This window comes from Syngnathus scovelli, chromosome 6 (assembly GCF_024217435.2).
Source record: "Syngnathus scovelli strain Florida chromosome 6, RoL_Ssco_1.2, whole genome shotgun sequence".
Lineage (NCBI taxonomy): Eukaryota > Metazoa > Chordata > Actinopteri > Syngnathiformes > Syngnathidae > Syngnathus > Syngnathus scovelli.
This window is the reverse complement of record NC_090852.1, coordinates 16836170-16854620: the sequence shown is the minus strand read 5'-3', so window position 1 is coordinate 16854620 and position 18451 is coordinate 16836170. Positions and strand designations below refer to the sequence as shown.

At 42.6% G+C, this 18451-nt stretch overlaps 1 protein-coding gene across 12 annotated transcripts in view; it reads left to right on the top strand.

Moving 5' to 3' along the window:
- The window catches only part of LOC125970842 (neuronal cell adhesion molecule), a 43298-nt gene that overhangs the window by 5738 nt on the left and 19109 nt on the right, over window positions 1-18451 (top strand). For all 12 annotated transcript variants that reach the window (XM_049723518.1, XM_049723525.1, XM_049723523.1 and 9 more), the window contains exon 2: window positions 12838-12913. The gene's annotated coding sequence lies outside the window, so the exon portion shown is untranslated. The remainder of the gene's footprint in view (window positions 1-12837; window positions 12914-18451) is intronic.

The window sequence follows — 18451 nt, the reverse complement described above, 5'->3', positions numbered from 1 at the left end:
TTTGACTTTGTATCATTACTAAAATTACAAATTGTCTTCACTTTTAAAAAACGAGAGATATTGCTTGCTATTTTTATTACCATTTTTTAAATATTTCAACAGGCCCTCCGAGGGAGGGATGGATGGATGGATGGACACCAATGGGGTTTTGTTTGCTTTGTGTCGTTTGGTAAATTTCCACCACCAACAACTGCTAATCGTCTTCTTCGACCTCTCCGCAGTAGAAAGAGGTGGTTTCATTTTTTTTTTTAAATTTCTTTTGCCAAACAATCCCGCCTTTGTCAGGTTTGGACCCCGATGGTGAATGGTGTCCCTTACATTGGTTTTGTGCTGGCAGACATTCAAAAGACTTCCCATGTGAAGTCGACCCAATGCTTGGGACTTCAAGGTTGACTGCTTCTGGGGCGTCCCGGGGCAAAAGGCACAATGACCGCATCTCGTCAATTGAGCGCACTCGCTACTCAAAGTGCAAGACGGACTTCGCCCCCACAGATGGAAACGGGGCCGTTTTTTCTCCTCAGTCTCGATTGTAGTTGAAATGTCAACGCATGGAGACGTCAAGAGTTGCTCTTTAGATGTTAAGCCTTTCATGAAAACTAGCTTAAATGAGTATAGCGTGTAATACGCATGGAAGGCTTTTTAGATTATTATGGAAAAAGTGCAATTGCGGTAAAAATGCCAATATGATGAAATGAAGCCAAGCTTTCAAAATGCTTATGGATTTATTCAAACGGCTTCTATAAGCTACGTTTGTACCCACGGGATTTAAATTGCTGAGTAGACTGATGATACTTTGATCTCTTCCTGACTTAGCTGCTAGCTTTACTTTGGATTCATTGCTTTTCCGAAGAACAATAGCTTCTATTTTCTATGAAGATTACTTTGGATGTTCTCAACTATTATCGTGACTTGAGCATGAATCATTTAGACTCAACAGAAAAATAAAAATATCGGAAATCAATCATGCTGAAATGCTAATGGACTTTTTTTTTTTTTAAATCCATAAAACTCCAGCTAATAAAGTGAACCTTGGTGTTTGACAACATTACACCTTTTAGTGCATTTGCGCCGTGTCATGTTCATGACTGTGCTGCCAAAAAAAACATTCAGTAAGCCCGTAAAAGGACTCTGTAGCCTAGATGCTGGAAATCTTTTTCCAGCTGACGAAGCAATCGTCAAATCACCGCCAGCGGTAGTTTCTTCTAAAGCGGACCGGTCTAATGAGAACGTCTCCTGTTGTTTGTTCAATCGATGCAATTCCAAATGTCTTCAGATGTTTTTGCTTTCACACCAGACTATTTTTTTTCTTTCAACTCTGATCCAGCCTTCCGGCTAACTATTAGTATTCATTATATCCATATCCGAGTTCCTTATTTTCCGTCATAGCCTTTGAACATAGTTGCCGCTTGCTGATTTGCGTCTAATCAGACAGGAATGAGGCAATCTCATACAGGTTGAACTGATTGGATTCTCCACGGCTCTCAACAGTGAGGAAAAAAAAAATCTAATTAAGCCTTCGGCATCCCGAGTCAAACTCCTCAGGATTACCCTTGGCCCTGCAATCCAAACCCCCCAACCCTGGGAGAGAGTGATAACTCCACTCTCATAATCTGAGTTGTGAAGGACCGGTGATGAAATCACGGCAAAGCGTCCGCAAGAACCCACGTTGTCGGATCAGGTTATTGAGGGAAGCCGGAAGATCTTACGACTAAATTACGCATCTGACATTGCGGTTTGAGAGTCGTTTGGCCATCTTAATGTTTAGCGCCCCAGCAGGACGGAGCTCACGTCGCCATCGCAGTGTGTTGCGGGGTGATAATGATTTGAGAAAAATGATTTCATGCTGAGTTTTCTCTAAAAGGCTCACAATCCGCTTGCGCTTTGAAGTCAAATTAAAACCGTGTCTGCAGGCTTGGAAATAGTACACAGATTAAGCCTGCCCTAAAAGGCTTCAGATTGAAACAAAAGCTAGCAAAGTAGCTTTGTTCAACTCGAGGATGACTTTTGATTGACTGTCTATTGATTGGATGTTGCGCCTCAACGGTCCCCCAACAAGAGACCGCTATTGATCGGATGGAAGGTTGATGTGACGAGAGCGAGGGGTCACCATTGGGTTAAAGACCGGGGACAAAATGGAGTAGGTGGTCACGGAGAAACAGTTTGATTGACGCTGTCAATCTCCCCCCCCCCCCCCCATCAGACATGGTAAAAAAATATATTAAGTATCTATTTTACATAACACAGGACGTTCTCCATTGCACCTCTTGTTAATTCAAACCAGAACCACCTTAACATATTTGTGTTTTTGTGATGCTAAAATTAGCAAAATCGCTGGAATGTGTGATTGATGTGAAAGGATTGAAAAAATGTGGTGAGGGTTCACAGTCTATTTGTGCCAATTGAATGTTGTGTTAGAAATTGACATTGAATGTGAAGACAAATGGAATGGAATGCGTGGAAGACTTCATTAGAAGATGGCATTTTTTTAAATAATAATAATAATAGAAAAGATTTCCTGCACATTGTGGTGTTGACCGAGTGCTCTCTACTTTAATTTTGACTTTTCATGAAAACATGTCGTCCATTTTTTGTTAACGTAGAAAATACTTTTTGTTTAAATAAAAATAATGATGGCGAGCCAAAAATTTGTTATTTTATTTTATTTATAATGAAAACAGTCTGGGTATCATTTTTGTTTTTCTCACGGTTGTCGGTGTCTACCTTTACAATGAATTAAATTACTTTTGAAGCAAGCAATCAGTAAAGTCAGTTATTTTGCAAAGTCGAGAACAAAATTCGATTTTGGCTTGTCAACACCAAAATATCATCTTATATCTTCAAATGATTGCAAGCAAAAATATCACTTGATGCACGTTGGCCTTTTCTCGTGTCCTTTACTTGTGATGGAGAGAATGTAAGGCGGCTTCCCGCAGATTGCCGCACCGTGCTGGATGATTTATGACTCGGTGGCAGTAACACCTCCAGCACGCTGCTGGAATCGAATGGAAATCCTCCGAGCGGAGTGTCGTCTGCCCCCGGAGCTCACCGCGGCGTTCCAAAGCTCTCGGCTCGGCTGCACCGAGATCGGACGCAAAAGCTCATTAGGTTCTGTTTGTCGTTTTGTCACTTGAGTCTTGTTTAGCTATGTCAGCCGCAGCCAAGAGTCAGGGAGTAGCTGGCGGGTTTATCAGAGCGCAACCCTCCAAGCTCGGTGTCACAGTCGAAGGGTAGGAGTGGGTGGGGTGGGGGTGGGGGTCTTGGCTGGTCTTCAATGGCTCTTTCACTGCCACTTGGTGACAATGCATTTCTTCCATGCCATAAAGCAGATGCCGTATTATATGACCGCACAATGCTGTTTCCAGACCCAAAAGTATTTACCATGTGAAAGGCACTCCGGGATCAGGGTGCCTACCACTGTGCGAAGCGTTTTGACTTGCCACTCCTCGGCGAGTGTGCAAAAGGAAAAAAAAAAAAAATAGCAAGAGGTAGTGGGAGAGAGGAAGCGTTGAAGAAATGTCAACTAGGCTCTTGTTATTTATTTTTTGCAGAGCTCTGTCGATTGCTCTTGCATGAAATGAATTTGCCTGTCGCAAACATCCGCCTGTTCGAACGAAGCTTATCCCATGAATGTGTAAATGCGCTCTTATCTGCAATCTCGGATCCGAAAGTCAACAAATCAAAAGCCAAACGAGTGAAATCGACTGTGAAACTCGAGTTGTTCCGTGATGATCTGCTCTTTTTGTTTATAGTGCCCGTCTCTCGTTTTATCGCTCTGTCATTGACTTTAAGAGTTTCCGTCTGACATGTTTGACTTCCGAGTCTTTCCGTTGGGATTAAACCTCCTTGATTTGTTGACTTTTTTCCATAACATGACCAAAATCCGGACGTTTTTCTACTAATTGAACATCAGCAATGACCAAAATCCGGCCACTAATTGAACACTCAAGCAGAAAAAAAATCTTGAAAGGACCCTAATAGACAGTCTGGTGGACTTTAGCAGTCCAATCTGATCCCAGACGTCATTTCAAGACCTGGAGACAGGTGGCACTTATAGAGTCCAGATTCCTTTTGGTCGCCAGGCGCCACTTGTACTGCTTTTATCCTCGCATCCAAGAGCCTTGTTGAGGTGTTTTGTGCGTGTCAGTCATGTCAAGGACACGGATGAAGCGTGTCGAGAACCCGGGGAGATGTCACGCTTAACAGCTAAGACTAGAAGAATTATAGAAAGGCATTGTTGGACAGTTACTGGTCCATTCTCGTACCTCCTTGTCATTGTAACGACAGTGCTTATCTTGTTTATAGCAAAGTCAAGCGTTCAGTTTGTGGGAAAAGGTAAAGTCGTATCGAAGTGTAATCCGTCTCACCCAAGACAGTTATTTTCCCCTTTCCAGTCTTTCTGCAACTTTGCTGAGGCGGCGCTCGCCTGTCACAAAAGTATTCAGCAGCAGGCACAGTCAAAGACAATAGCGCACCAGCTTGCAGTCGAATTAACCTCGATGATTATGCGGATACGGGAAAACAAAAGAGGAATTGTTAAAAACACACACACACACACACACACTAAGTACTTAACATCCAAGTGAATAAATTACAAGACAATTCATTAATTCATAGTCGGAAATCTACTTCTGGTAAAAAAAATAAAAATACAAAATAAATATAGATTGTTCCTGCAGAGGTCAAACCTTCTTGCTGATGTTTACTCTTTGGGTGACCGCCTAATGGGCGCTTTCGAGTGCATTATCCAATGCTAGCAGCAAAGCAGATCCATTTTCACCAAACATTTGAAGGGAATTTGCTTCTAAGTGTCTCCAATAAAGTGCTAATGGCTCATGTGATCAATAATTTCAGCTTTTGCCCCCGGTAAACACAAACGGGTACTTTGGCCTTGAGTCAGATAACACAATATTCTCCACATCAGCTTTTAGCTTTGGCTTTGTGACCGGTCGTGTTCGAAATTGTAAATAATTGTTCTAAAATAAAATGAGCTGTTCTATTTGCCTTACAGGAATCCCAGGAATCGTTAAAATATGAACGTATATTGACACATAGTAAGATTAAATATGATAGCGGATGCTCAGCTAGTCCTTTAGCACGTTAGCAAGCCAAAAGGTAATTGAAGAAGGTAAATTCAAACATTGTAACTATGAAATATTAAGATAAAATAAAATGAACTAAAATAAGATGGTCTTCTGGTCTGTTCGTGCTAAGATAAACTAAGCTAAGACAATATCCACGTACTGTGAATTGAAACACATGCTAACATAAGCTAGCATGATACCAGCCTTCTGAAAACAGAATAAAGAAAAATATAGTTCTAAAAGTTTGAAACCAATCCTATAAAACAGGTCACACCTAAAATCTCGACCTCTTTATTCTTTTGTGAATCAACTTTTAACATTTTACACATACTACCATGTTAAGAAACGTTTGCTAATTAACAATAGCTAAGGCTAGCCATGGCCAAACTGAATCATAAATCCATTTGACCTGAAAATAGAACCCGATTCGCGCCACAGTTGCGTTTAATTAATATATTTTGATGTTAATTGATTTGTTTAACCTCGGAAAATTGCCCAATAGAAAAGAGAGATTCATAAAACATATCATCGTGGCTGTTTACTGAGCCTATAATTGGTTCAGTAACTCAGGTCATTTAAAATACTAAGGGCTTCTTCATTGTGCTGCTGCAGTGTGTGTGTGTGTTTATGTGTGTGTGTGTTTGAACAATATTCTCCCTTCCTATTAATGCTATCACTCACTCAATAGCAACCCGTGCTGCGGGGATGTATGCATTTTGCAGCCCGTCTATGCGGGCGCGGCTGAATTATTGATGCAGTGTAAATCCAATCTGCCTCGTGGCAGGTGCGCCGTGCCCGTCTGTGTGTCGCTGTGTGTTTTTGTGTGTCGGTGTGCGACGAGCATTGTCAGGGAAAGACAGTGCTGCTGTAATTAAAAGGCAGCAGTGTCTACAGATCTGCCCACACGTACGGACGCACATGACCTGCAGTGTTAGGAGGAGAAAAAAAAAACTCCAGGCTTTCCTCCACAAAGTTTTTACTGGATGAGAGATTGCAGCAGAAGAACTCTGCTGTCAGAGTGATGGAAGAAGATCATTAAGAGCAAAGAGGAGCATTGTAAGCTACCGCTAAGCTAATAAACGTTGCAGCTTCGCTTACCCTTTGACGTGACAAAATCTGGCCAAGATGGCGGAAAAAAAAAGATGGCTCCCCTCCCGTCCTAGTTGCCAAGTCATGAGCAGATGGACAGATAACTTTTGCATTGTCTATAGAAGCCATCTTGTGTTGAGCGTGGTGGAATTTCACCACCTCTTAACTGAATGTCTTTTCTCGTCAGCAGGTTTGTGTGTTGGCAGCACCTTCTGATTGGATTACAGCACACACACACATTTGAAACACATCAGTGGACACACACACGGACACATGGGCAAGCAGACAAATGTTAATTTACACACAAGCAACCTGCTCGTAGCTTCGGTGGCCTTTTCACTTGATTTGCACTTGGCCTCAGGTCTTGCTCTTCTCTTTTAAGTGGGTGCCCCCCCCCTCCCTCCACATGTACTCCGCCTCACGTCTAAGTCTTCTTTTTACGCATTCAGGCGAGACAGGTGGCCGTCCCGCCCTCCCGCTGTTACGAACCTGCGCCTCGAAACGTGGCGCAAATGAAAGCAATTAGTCGAAAGCCACACTTTCAGTTTTGGAGGTTTCAGGAGCATCTTTCGCACGTGGAGGGGAAAAGATGGAGATGAGTATTGGCGGGGAAGTCTGGGTGATGGGCTCGCCTGCCTCCACCTTCTGGCGGGCGCATATGGTCGCTCGGATTAGCCCCGGCGTGAGCAGGTACATTTTAAAAAATGGGTTCGTTATGATGGAGTGTTTTGGGCTCATGGCTTTTTATTTTGCAGTATCCAATATTTTGTCTATTTTGATACCCGAGACCTCCACGGTGGCCCTCGAGTGAAACCCTCTGTAAGCAAAGACGAGAGGGTTGCTCCTCGTGTAAAGTCGGCCCATTGTGCGCCAGTCGGGGTCTCGTCGTGAAAAAGAAATACGATACAGGCCACGCCAGAGGTCCTTAACTTAAAGGATGGTCTGCTGCCCGTGTGTGGTAAATCTCTCCCTCCCTTTTGTTTAGTTTTTTTAAACGCCTCTCTTTCTTCCTCCATCCTTCTCGTCTTCCCTCCATCATCGTTGTCTACGAGCGTGTTAACACTCCAACCCTGTCAGTGAGCCTCGACGGCGCCATGGAAACCGCCCTCGCCGCGCCATTGTTTACCGCCGCGTCTTTGTATGTGTTTGTGTGTGAATGGGCGGGCTCGAGGGCCTTGTTTGGTTTTTAAAAAAAAAAAAAAAAGACGAGGTCGAGCCGGTCCCTAAGGGCCTCTTGCTGTAATTCATGTAAACTCCATCAAGATCCCGGTTTTGTTTCGTTCATTGTCTTCGAGCCGAATCCGATGTCTTCAAGATTCGACTCGTCCGACCTTTTTTTTTTTTTTTTTTTTTATTTACACCGGGCTCCATATATCAGCAAACTACTCCACGTTGTTGCCCTTTAATGGGTTCTTTTACAAGAGTAAACAGACGCAAATTGACGGGAGGGCAATTACCGTCGGAGGCGTCTTGTATGTACTGAGCGTTAGATTTGCTAAGACAGGCAAAATACAGCCCTCGCGTTCTTTTAAAAACCGCCGCGACCGCCCTCTGATTTCATCGCCGTTCTTTATGAGTAGCGGCGAGCGAAGCAGCATATCTTGCGAGTACTGACACATCATCTTGGCGTTGTTTGATAAATGACTTCTGTTCCTTCTGCTACTTTGTTCGGTGTATTGTAAAAACAGCATCGACAAGGGGTATTCAATCAGAGGCACGTGGGCCACATGCGGTCCGGAACCAAACCCCGAGTGGCCCGGCCTGTGGTCCAACCTGCTTTTCGTTTAAGAAATGCAGATGGCGTCTCGCAAGATTTCAAAAATTCCTACAGTGTTTGATTCCATGAATGCAACACTCACATAGCCTGGTTAGATACATATTGTGATTTAAAAATTTGAAATTGATTAGCCCTATTATTTTTTTTTTTTTAGATTTTACATGATGCCAGCCACAATTTACTTACATTTGGAGTCCATTTGTCTTCTATAATTTTATTTTTGTGTCTTTCTGACCTTTCAGTCACCTGATTTTAATCATATATATTTAGCCAATGCATTTTTGCGTAAAAATTCTCAGGCCAGGCCTCGGCGTGAACTTTCCCTTGTTAGAAAACTGCTATTGAAAAATTGTCCATTTATTGAAGTAGGAACAAAGAGCTGGGCGGGCTCCTGTCGGTGTCTCAGTGTGAGTTTGACGGAGCAATGGGCCGGCGGGAATCGGCCCAGTGTCTGGCGGTCAACAGAGTCAGCGTGCAGAAATAATGCCCATTAGACGTGCTCGTCCACGCCGCTGCCGTCGTGACATATCGCCCCTTTGACTCATTCTGCACAATCATCCATACAGCTCGGCGCCATCCATCATCTCTGGGCTTATGAACGCCTTTATTTACGATACACTTCTCTAATCGATGGCCTGACGGTTATTTTCGCTGAGACCCAAAAGTGCTGACGCTTTTCATTTGAGCCAGCCTGCAGGATTGCGGCTTTTTTGTGGTCTCCCCCTATGATGACGCAGGGTTCTCAAACTAGATCTGAAGAACCCCCCCCCCCCCTCTTATAATCCAAACACCAATTAAACATCACGACCATGTAAACGCAAATATTTCATTTTTTAACATAAATATTCATAAGCGTGTTTCATCGCTGAACCAAATGATTTCACAATGGCTAGCTTATTACAGCCACACTTGAAATAGTTTTTTTTCGTGTGAGCAAAGATTATGTTACATGTTCATCGCTTTTGTCGTGCGGATCTTTATGTACGTCGGGTCGGGCGAGGTCTCGTTTTCAAAGGCATGGCCTCCGCTATTGTTTGCCCTCTGCAACCAAAGCTAACACACCTCAAAAGACCTTTTTAGTGCAATTCTTTAAAGTGGGTTGCGGTATAGCCAATAAATGAGCACCCCCCCCCCTTTCTTTTTGTTTGTTTGAGATTGGATCACACGCGGACATCTGTAGGGCGGAGGTGAGCAGTCGCCCCCCCCAACACACGCACATATTGTCGCTCACTGTATGGAAAAAGGAAGTCGTTGGCCTGTAGCTGGAGGCCATTTTGTTCATTTAATCGACTCCACGCTCCTTTTGAGCATCTCCAACATGGTGCACGTTTGACCACCTGACGCTTGAACCCAGCATGCACAAGTATGATCGAAACAAAGTGGTGGGTCGTAGAAAGTATGTGTTATTAAAAAAAAAAAATCCCACCCAGTAACTTCATGTGATACCAGGAAATGTTTAACCCTCCATTGTAAAGAGACAAAAGGTTGTTTTTAATCCCACTGTGAGAGGCGAGGCAGGCTCAGGGGAGGGACGAACTCGAGGGTGAGGGACGGCTGGGAGGCCGCTGGGAGGGTAATCGGGGGGGAGGGCGACGTTTGACAGGGAATCCGCTCTCCTCCCTCTCCCGTCACTCAGTCGCCTGGGTTGAGCCGAGGACTACATCGGCCGCTGGATTATGTCGCTTGACCTCTGATGCGCCGGCCGCTCTGGGGGTTTATGATATTGACTGGGATAAAGGTGATGTATTTATTTTGATTCATCTCAGGGCAAAGGCACTTTCGAGGGTGATGATGATCATAAACTGGCAATCATGGGATTGGACGAGGGTTGTGGGAGAGAATGTGATGAGTTTTGCTTTCAAAGTGAGGAATTTGGAAAATCTGTTGGATGATTTTGATTTATTTTCTTTTTTTTGTGATAGTGATGGTTCTTCAGTTGCCACAATATCACAACATAAGGTTTAATGCAGCCAGAAAGTAATGGAACTTTAACAATTAGCAATGTTAGGAATGTAAAATGATATTAATTACTGTCATCACTGACAACTTGTAGATTTTTAGACTAAAAGAGTAACTCCAAAACTTTAAAATTGAAATTATTGATATTTATAACAACAATGTTAGCACAGCAAAAAAAAAACACATTACTGCAGTTCTTTATTTATTTATTTATTTATTTATTTATTTATTTATTTATTTATTTACTTACTTACTTACTTACATATTTACCTATTTGTTTATTTTGTATTGGGTTTTTTTCTTATTTTCTTTTATTTATTTTTGTTTATTTTTGTTTATTTTCTGGAGTATAATGACCTACTATATAAATACAAAGACACTTAATGTGCTATAGCTAACTTGAAGCCAATTACAAGGAGTCTGCCATATAACCTATAACAAAACTAGTCCTAGATTTCTTTCCTGCAACTCCTCAAGGTCTTCCAATACCACTTCCAATTCCATCACTTCAAACTTCATTTTGTGCCAAATGGTGGAAAACATCCACCATCGTTACACCTGTTGCCAAAAAGCTGTTCCACATCATCTGTTTGAGTCAACATTCAAATTAGCGCCCTCTATTTGGGATCCTAAGTGAGACGTTTTGACGTTTCTATTTCGTCCACGTGTCTGTCCACTTTGGGACACATCTCAATCCCTTGTTATGAAGTCACGGTGGGATGCATTTGTGTTCCGGCCGCAATGCTTGTCTCCCTCTCTGCTGGTAATTAGGCTTCGTCAGGAGAGAGCTCTTTCCTCCGTGAGCTGCATTCTGCCACTCATTAGGCACCAGGCTAAAATTAAAGCCTCAGGTCAACTCGGAGCCTGCTCACCACCCTCGTTCACAAAAAAAATAAAAATAAAAATAGCCTACAGAAGAAAGCCCACAGACGCTCATTAGAGGAAGTCTGCAGCAAGCTTGTTGAACCTGCAGGGCTGTTTCTATTTCATCCTTGTTTTGGCCCTAAATGTTGACTGGAAATTGTAATCTTGAAAATATGTAGCAACTTGAAATTTTCCATCCATCCATCCATCTTCTTCCGCTTATCAGGGGTCGGGTCGCGGGGGCAGCAGCTTTAGGAGGGACTCCCAGACTTCCCTCTCCCCAGCCACTTCGTCCAGCTCATCCCGGGGGGTCCCAAGGCGTTCCCAGGCCAGCTGAGAGACATAGTCTCTCCAGCGCGTCCTGGGTCGTCCCCGGGGTCTCCTACCGGTGGGACATGCCCGGAACACCTCCCCAGGGAGGCGTCCAGGAGGCATCCTGATAAGATGCCCGAGCCACCTCAACCACTTGAAATTTTATAATTACTTATTCAACATTTTGGTGGAAAAAATATGACTATTTTTGTTTGCAACGTCCACATTTTTATTTTTTTTAAATAATGATATTTTAAATAATGAAAATAATGATATTTTTAAGGGAAAGGTTTTTTTTTTTTCATTTTTAATAGTTACATTTTTCTCTCAAATCTTTTTCCGTCACATGAAATCATATGAATCCTATTTTGGAGCTTAGTGATTTTTTTTCTGTACACTATCATTTGGCTTTGCCACTTTGGATCTGGATGAAATTTTACCGACTTTTAGCTATCCTTTGGGTGATAAACATCAAGGCCTTGGCAGAGATGTGTGTGCTCTCTGAGTGCTCTAGTTAAGAATGCTAAATTGCCCATAATTTGTCTCTCTTGATGTCAGGCTGGCGTAGCATGTCCATGAATCCGCTGTTTAGCCAAGTGTCAAGCAGCATTGGCTTTCCTACGACGCTTTACGTTATTTTAAGTGGCAATTTTCTTCTCGTTTTGTTGCTTCTGTAGCCGCATATAATGAACTTTTATTGAACGCGGTTAGAAAGTGATCTAGTGCGGAAGATTTTCCTTTCCAAAAAGTTGTAAACGGATGATCTACAGTTGGGGCTGTTTAGTCAATCCCAGGAAATACATTAAAACACTTCATAATATATCCAAGGGGAGCCACAAAGTCGGTTTTAATCATCGGCAGGTTCTTCTCACGGGTCCTTTACGGTTGTTTTTACATTGAAGGTCTTTGGCTTACATCATAAAGTCGCGCACGAGCGCCCCCTTCAGGTGCGCTCTTGGAAAAAGGTTATTCCGGTCCATCTTTAGATCACCATGGCAACCAAGCCAAAGTGTCAGGCGGTAACCGAGGTCAGCGCTGACTTGCTCTTTTTGATAGCATCGTCTCAGTAACGGGATGGAGCGAGGCCATTTAACAAAATGGTGGGGAAAGGCGGCGTCTTCAAACTCAGATTCAAGTCGATAAGCAGCAGCTGCGAGTAAATTGCACCGACGTCAATCACGTTCGATTCCAATAAGAGTGGAGTTAGAAGAAGGCTGGGAAGGAAAATCACAGCAAAATTGAATGCGATTGATACTGTTAAAGTCAATATGTCAAGCCCTCTAACACTATCCTGCCCCTCTTAGGTCAGTCTTGGTACTGCAAGCGGTGACTCATGGTTGTTGCCACAAGATGGTGGAGATATGTCTCATTCATGTTGACCTTCATTTTTGAAAACTCAGCGAGATGCACAAGGAGATAAAAAAACAACAATGTTAGGGGGTAGAAAGCAAAGAAGATCTCCCAGAGAGCGAAGATGACAGGAGGTGATGATGGGAGACGAACAAAGGGGGGGATGACATGGAGGTTTCAAGGGAATTAAATACATGATGCGTTCGCTCCAGCTCTTATCCGATATGAAGTGAGTCGTAGTCGAGATTGAAGTTTTTTTGCGTTAAAAACGGCAAACACGATGAAAAATGGATGGGTAAAGTCGAGTATCAATTGTAGACAGGAACATCCGACCTGACAAATAACAAACCAACCGAGACACACACACAACGTGCTGAACTTTCGTTTTTTTCCCCCTGCCAACAGATTGAAGCTAAACAGAAGAACAAGACGTCTGACATCCGAGAAGGAGAAAGAATAAAGGGGATTCAAGTCTTTCCTGGTAAGTTGGAATTGTTTTGACTCTGGACGGCCGTATTTCCCAGAACTGAATGTTCTTTTTTTATAGCGTTTCCCCTCCCACAGCATACGATTGCACAAATGTCAGTCTGTGTGCCATATCTGGCAAAGGTCTCCCCTCTGGGTCCGGACAGCCTCCACCATGATTCTGCCAGAATGGCATTTTATGAAATATTAGCTCAGTCGGCAGAGCTAACAAGCCTCCAACAGTGGCAAAGCCTTCCTTTTTTTGTTCTTGCTCAAAATGGAAAGGTCAGATCTTACTTGACTGGCGTTTGTCCACGAGCTGTGCGCTTTTGTGTTAGTCGAGCTCATTTGGAGGTGTGGGAGTCGAACTGCCTCTTTGATTGCTTTTGGTTGCCATGGTAATGCACACTCTTATCTTTGCCCAAACTATGACAGTGGGCCGGGATGCGAGAGAATTCAAAATAGCACTTGGAGACTAAATTGGGCGTTCGTATGGTGCCGGTCATTAGCATGATACCAGACAGAAAACGAAGAGTGATATCGAGTTGATACCGCTTATCGGTGATGCTGATATGATGGCAGAAAGATTATAAAAATAAAAATAAGAGCCACATGCAACATTGATATAAAATCAGCCATGGTCATTACAAGTAGATAAGGTCAAAGGTGATACTGATTCAATATCAGATCGATCAGGAATGGGCAATATCAAATTGATAAGAATTAATCGCATACAAATGATTTGTCATTCTGATATTATACCAGTAGTTTTTTCATACTGATATTGAACAAGGTGATGGTCAATAATCATGATACCATGTCGATACTGATATGATACTAACTGATACCGAGATGATATCAACGATTAACTCATGATAATGATTGTGAACGATAGCTAGCCGAGCTGCTTGGTTGACCCTGAGCAGGATGAACGGATGAATGGATGGATTTGAGGTACGTGAGTTTTGGTATCGATATCAGAATAGGATCATTTATTTACATGATACTAATGATACTGCTGATTGTCTCTTCAAATAAGTCAAGTCAAGTCAAGTCTCTTCAAGAGATTGTCTCTTCAAATATCATACCAGACAATCAGAAATGTAACGTCTCATAAATTAAGACCGGTACCGATATCAATGGAATTCAGTACCGATAGACTATCATCTCAAAACTTCAAGTGCGTCTGGGATGCTACACGAGGTCGAGCTAATGTCGCGTGAGTACAAGTGAGACGGTTGATGATAAATGTCTACGACTCAGCCAAGTGTGAAGACAAGGATCTCACCTTGGCCTCAGGGATGAAGCCCAGAAGCTGCACACACAGCTGAGGGCAGACTTAAACGCTTGTGACGGCGACGAGCTCATCCGTCGCCACCTTTGTACTCACTCACGCTCCGTCTCGCTCCATTTGAACATTTCTACGCCTGTTTTAAATCCTTTTTGCCAGTCACGGCACCGCTGCTGGTTGAGTCCACGTTTTCCAAAGGACCATTTGAAACCGAGTCAAGCGTGAAGTTCCCTTTGTGGTTTTCTGCATTTATTCTCAGGTTGTCTCAGAAGACTACCAAGGTTTCTGTTGACCTCCATTGTTTTTGTTTGAGGTATCCTTCGGATTTTAATCAACCAACCAAGCTTTGAGTCTTTAGACCAAGAGGATAAGGTGTCACGATAATTGTAGTCCTCACAACGCCACTTAACTACAATGTCAAACCAAGACCCTCCTGAAAGTGAAACCAGTTCTTGGTCAAGTGAGGTGATCTGATATCTCCAAAAATAGTTTTAGATTTACCGTATGGGGACATGTTGGAAATGAGAGATCTGAAGGTTCCGTGTGTGAGCAGGTGGATTCTGGCAAGAGAGCCCCCCGGGGTGGCTGCCAACATGTCTCCTCGGTGTGTGTCTCTGATACCAGCGTGACGTTCCTCAGATGTGTTGACGTTCCTGTCGGCTCTGTTGTCTTTAAAAAAAAAAGGTAGCGCCTCGCGACTTGCCCGAGCGAAAGACGAGGTAAACAAATAGACCAAGATCTGAATGCAAAGAGAGGTGAAAAGCATCCGAGCGACATGAACGAGGTCGACGCGGCCCCTCGGCTCTCCTCCTCGTCCTGCTCCGTCAAGTTCCTGCTTTCATGCGTAGCTCACTCACAAAACGTACTGCCCGGAGAGTCACAAACGATACTTTTTATTATCTGAGGCTGCATTTTTATCGTTTCTTTAACCTTTTTTCAACGACACAACCTTCCTCCAGGCCTTGAAATGCTTTCGTCTGTACTTTTTCCAATATTTCTCCCCAAATACCGAATCCATAGCTTTCCTTTTGTCCATACCTCGACTCTTCCAGATGAATCCAGATCCTCCAGGGCAAACATTTAGTACTTGGTAGTCTGGTTTTCCTCCAATACACACCTTGAACTAGTCGCAGACAAATGAGAATTGAAGTCAAGAAAATAAATCGGCAGAACACTTAAGGATGACCATGAAAAGCATGTCGTCATTTGTCATGTGATGCAGATCTGTCCGACCGAGGTGGTTCCATCAGTCCAGGACTGATGGCTGTTATCACACTCATCTGTACTTGTCAGATTTGGGCACTGGAAACCGGGGGGGTTGTTGTCCTTCCCTTGAGGAAGGTCTCACCTTGTCCGGTTATGCTACAGCAGGAACAGGAACAAGGACTGCCTCTTTTCATGTTGATTTTGAGCTAGTTCTGACTCTGTTCGAACCTGACAAGGTTCTGCTGGGGTTAACATAAGAATTCCTTGACCTGCTTTGCAATTGTAAAACCGTCTCAGATGTTTACTCTGCATCCTTGATGGATTGTTGCGGTTATTTGTTCCGTTTTGCATATGAAAACACGAGTTGTCAAATGAAGCGACTATAGTTCAGGCAAACGCAATCAGAGCTCTTTCAGAATCGCCTGAAAGGATGTTTGCATCCGCCGGGCTCGGCGCATTCACAAGCGGATCGGTTTTTTTTATGCTGAGTGACGGCTTTGAGGGACGCCGTACGTGTTTACGTCTAGAGTGACAATTGCGCTTGTTTACCATCTGCATGACAAATAATTCGATTCTATTTAGAAACAGAAGCTGTTAAGAGGTGCTGTTTGCATTTCATTACATTCATTAGTGTTGGTTCCTCTTGATGGGAAGCAATGGAGGATGCGCCAACATGAGGACAGCTATCTGAGGATTTCATTTGTAGTCCAAGCATATCCAAAATCTGTTTTTGAATTGATCTAAAGTCAGCAGCTAGTTTTGTTTGGATTTTGAACACCTGGGAATTACTTGTGGCAATGCTAATTTAGCGTTAGCCCAGTAAACAAGCCGGTATTAGTCATGGGGTGTTTTGGTTGCTTTTCCTCTGGTGTGGTGGTTTCTTGAGAATCTAGTTTGAAGTCCAAGAAGAGGTCAGAAAGGGATAATTGAGTTACAGATCATTTTACCGTCAGGTCATATTGACAGTTTTGAGGAGTAGGACAAAAAGCACCCTAACCCTAACCCTAACCCTAACCGTAACAGTTATATCGATTTGGATCGATTGTTTTGTGTATGAACCGAGTCCATACAAAGTAAAACCAAACACATGAATCAATCATTTGGATCTTTTCCAAGTGACCTAATCCATTTCATCTATGTTGTATTTTTCCAACTGTGGTTATCGTCCTCCATTTTTTACCGAAAGCAAGATTTGATTTTTCTCACACTTTTGAAAGCACCGTTGTCTGAGATTGGACAGTGCGCTCCTTTTGGAAGGCAGCCGAGGGGAAATGATTTGTATTCACCTGCCGCATCTCAATGGGGTCGGCTTGAGGATTGGCGTGGAAGGGGGGGGGGGGCTGTGAGGGGGCGGCTGGTAGGGCGTTGACAATATAGTGCTTTCTTTATGTGATAATGGATTGCGGCGACATTCACGCACATTGTTCTGTGGTGTGCCCATCAGTCAAGAACTGCTACATATTAGGAGGGGGGGGTGAGGGGGCAGATGTCATTAAAGACTCTCCAGGTGACGGCTCCCTGTCACCTCTCCAACGCCTCACTCCTGCAAATGAGTCCCCCTTTTTCCCATGTTCGTACTTTACTCTCCTTTTACATAACGGAGCTTTCATTGTCCCCGGTTGGATTATTCCTGTCAGCCGCACAAAAAGAGACAAAGTGGATGGCCAGTAATGAGCATCTCCTCTTCCCGTGTTACATGTAAGAGCAGCCATGGCTTTGGGAGACAATGGCGGGCTTTGGAGAGCGCTCTTTGATTGAGTTTGCTGGCTCTGGGGTTGATTGTGGAGTGGAGGCGGGCTGGGAGGGCTGCGAGGGCCCTCCTCTGTGCTGACCTTTCAGAAGCACAGGTGGAGTGGAAGGAGGTCCATTGTGTGAGCCCTCTGAGAACGGAGCGCTCAATAACACAAGATCTCACTCCACCTGCCCGGGATTTTCTCACCCTCTCGCTTGGTTTCCCACTGGCCAAATTGAACACTTCAAATTGTGTTCCTCTAATATTGTGTTCTCACCCAATATTTGTATTTTCTATATAAGCTAGAATTATTTTGAGTATTTTTTTGCTGAATATATTTGTTTTAATTAGTTGTCTATTCATTATTTTTGGCAATTTTTTTGGTATTATTTGAGTATCTAATATTTCTCTTTTTAGTCTGATGTATATTTTTGTAGTCATTTTTATTTTTATCAATTGTATTTGTATTTTTGTAATTTTTTAAGAATATTTCTTTTTAAATCTTGTAATATATTATAGAATGTTATTTCCTTTTTACCAACATTTTGGAAAATGTGCTGTATTTATTTGTATATTATTGAATATTTGTTTTTTTGTATTATTTGAGTATCTAATATTTCTCTTTTTAGTCTGATGTATATTTTTGTAGTCATTTTTATTTTTATCAATTGTATTTGTATTTTTGTAATTTTTTAAGAATATTTCTTTTTAAATCTTGTAATATATTATAGAATGTTATTTCCTTTTTACCAACATTTTGGAAAATGTGCTGTATTTATTTGTATATTATTGAATATTTGTTTTTTTGTATTATTTGAGTATCTAATATTTCTCTTTTTAGTCTGATGTATATTTTTGTAGTCATTTTTATTTTTTTCAATTGTATTTGTATTTTTGTAATTTTTTAAGAATATTTTATTTTAAATCTTGTAATATATTTTACAATGTTATTTCCTTTTTACCAACATTTTGGAAAACGTGCTGTATTTTTTTGTATATTATCGAATATTTGTTTTCCTTTCTGTATGTTTTATCGTCTCAGTTTTGTTTGTGTGCACGATTGTTTTGTGTTCCCTTTTCCATGTCAGTATAACTCATTCCACCTCCCCGGTATTTTCCTCACCGGCTCGCTTACTTTCCCAGCGGCCAAATTACACGATGCCTCTAACAGGCTGGCTGAAAACGATTGTTCCAGCATGTTCACCATATCTGATGCTGTCTGCAGATTTTTCACCACACACAAAGCGGCGGTGAGCTGCAAATGACCCGTCGCCGTCCGCATTCTACTCGTATCAGCACTATTCAAATTGGCCGCCGAGTCCGGC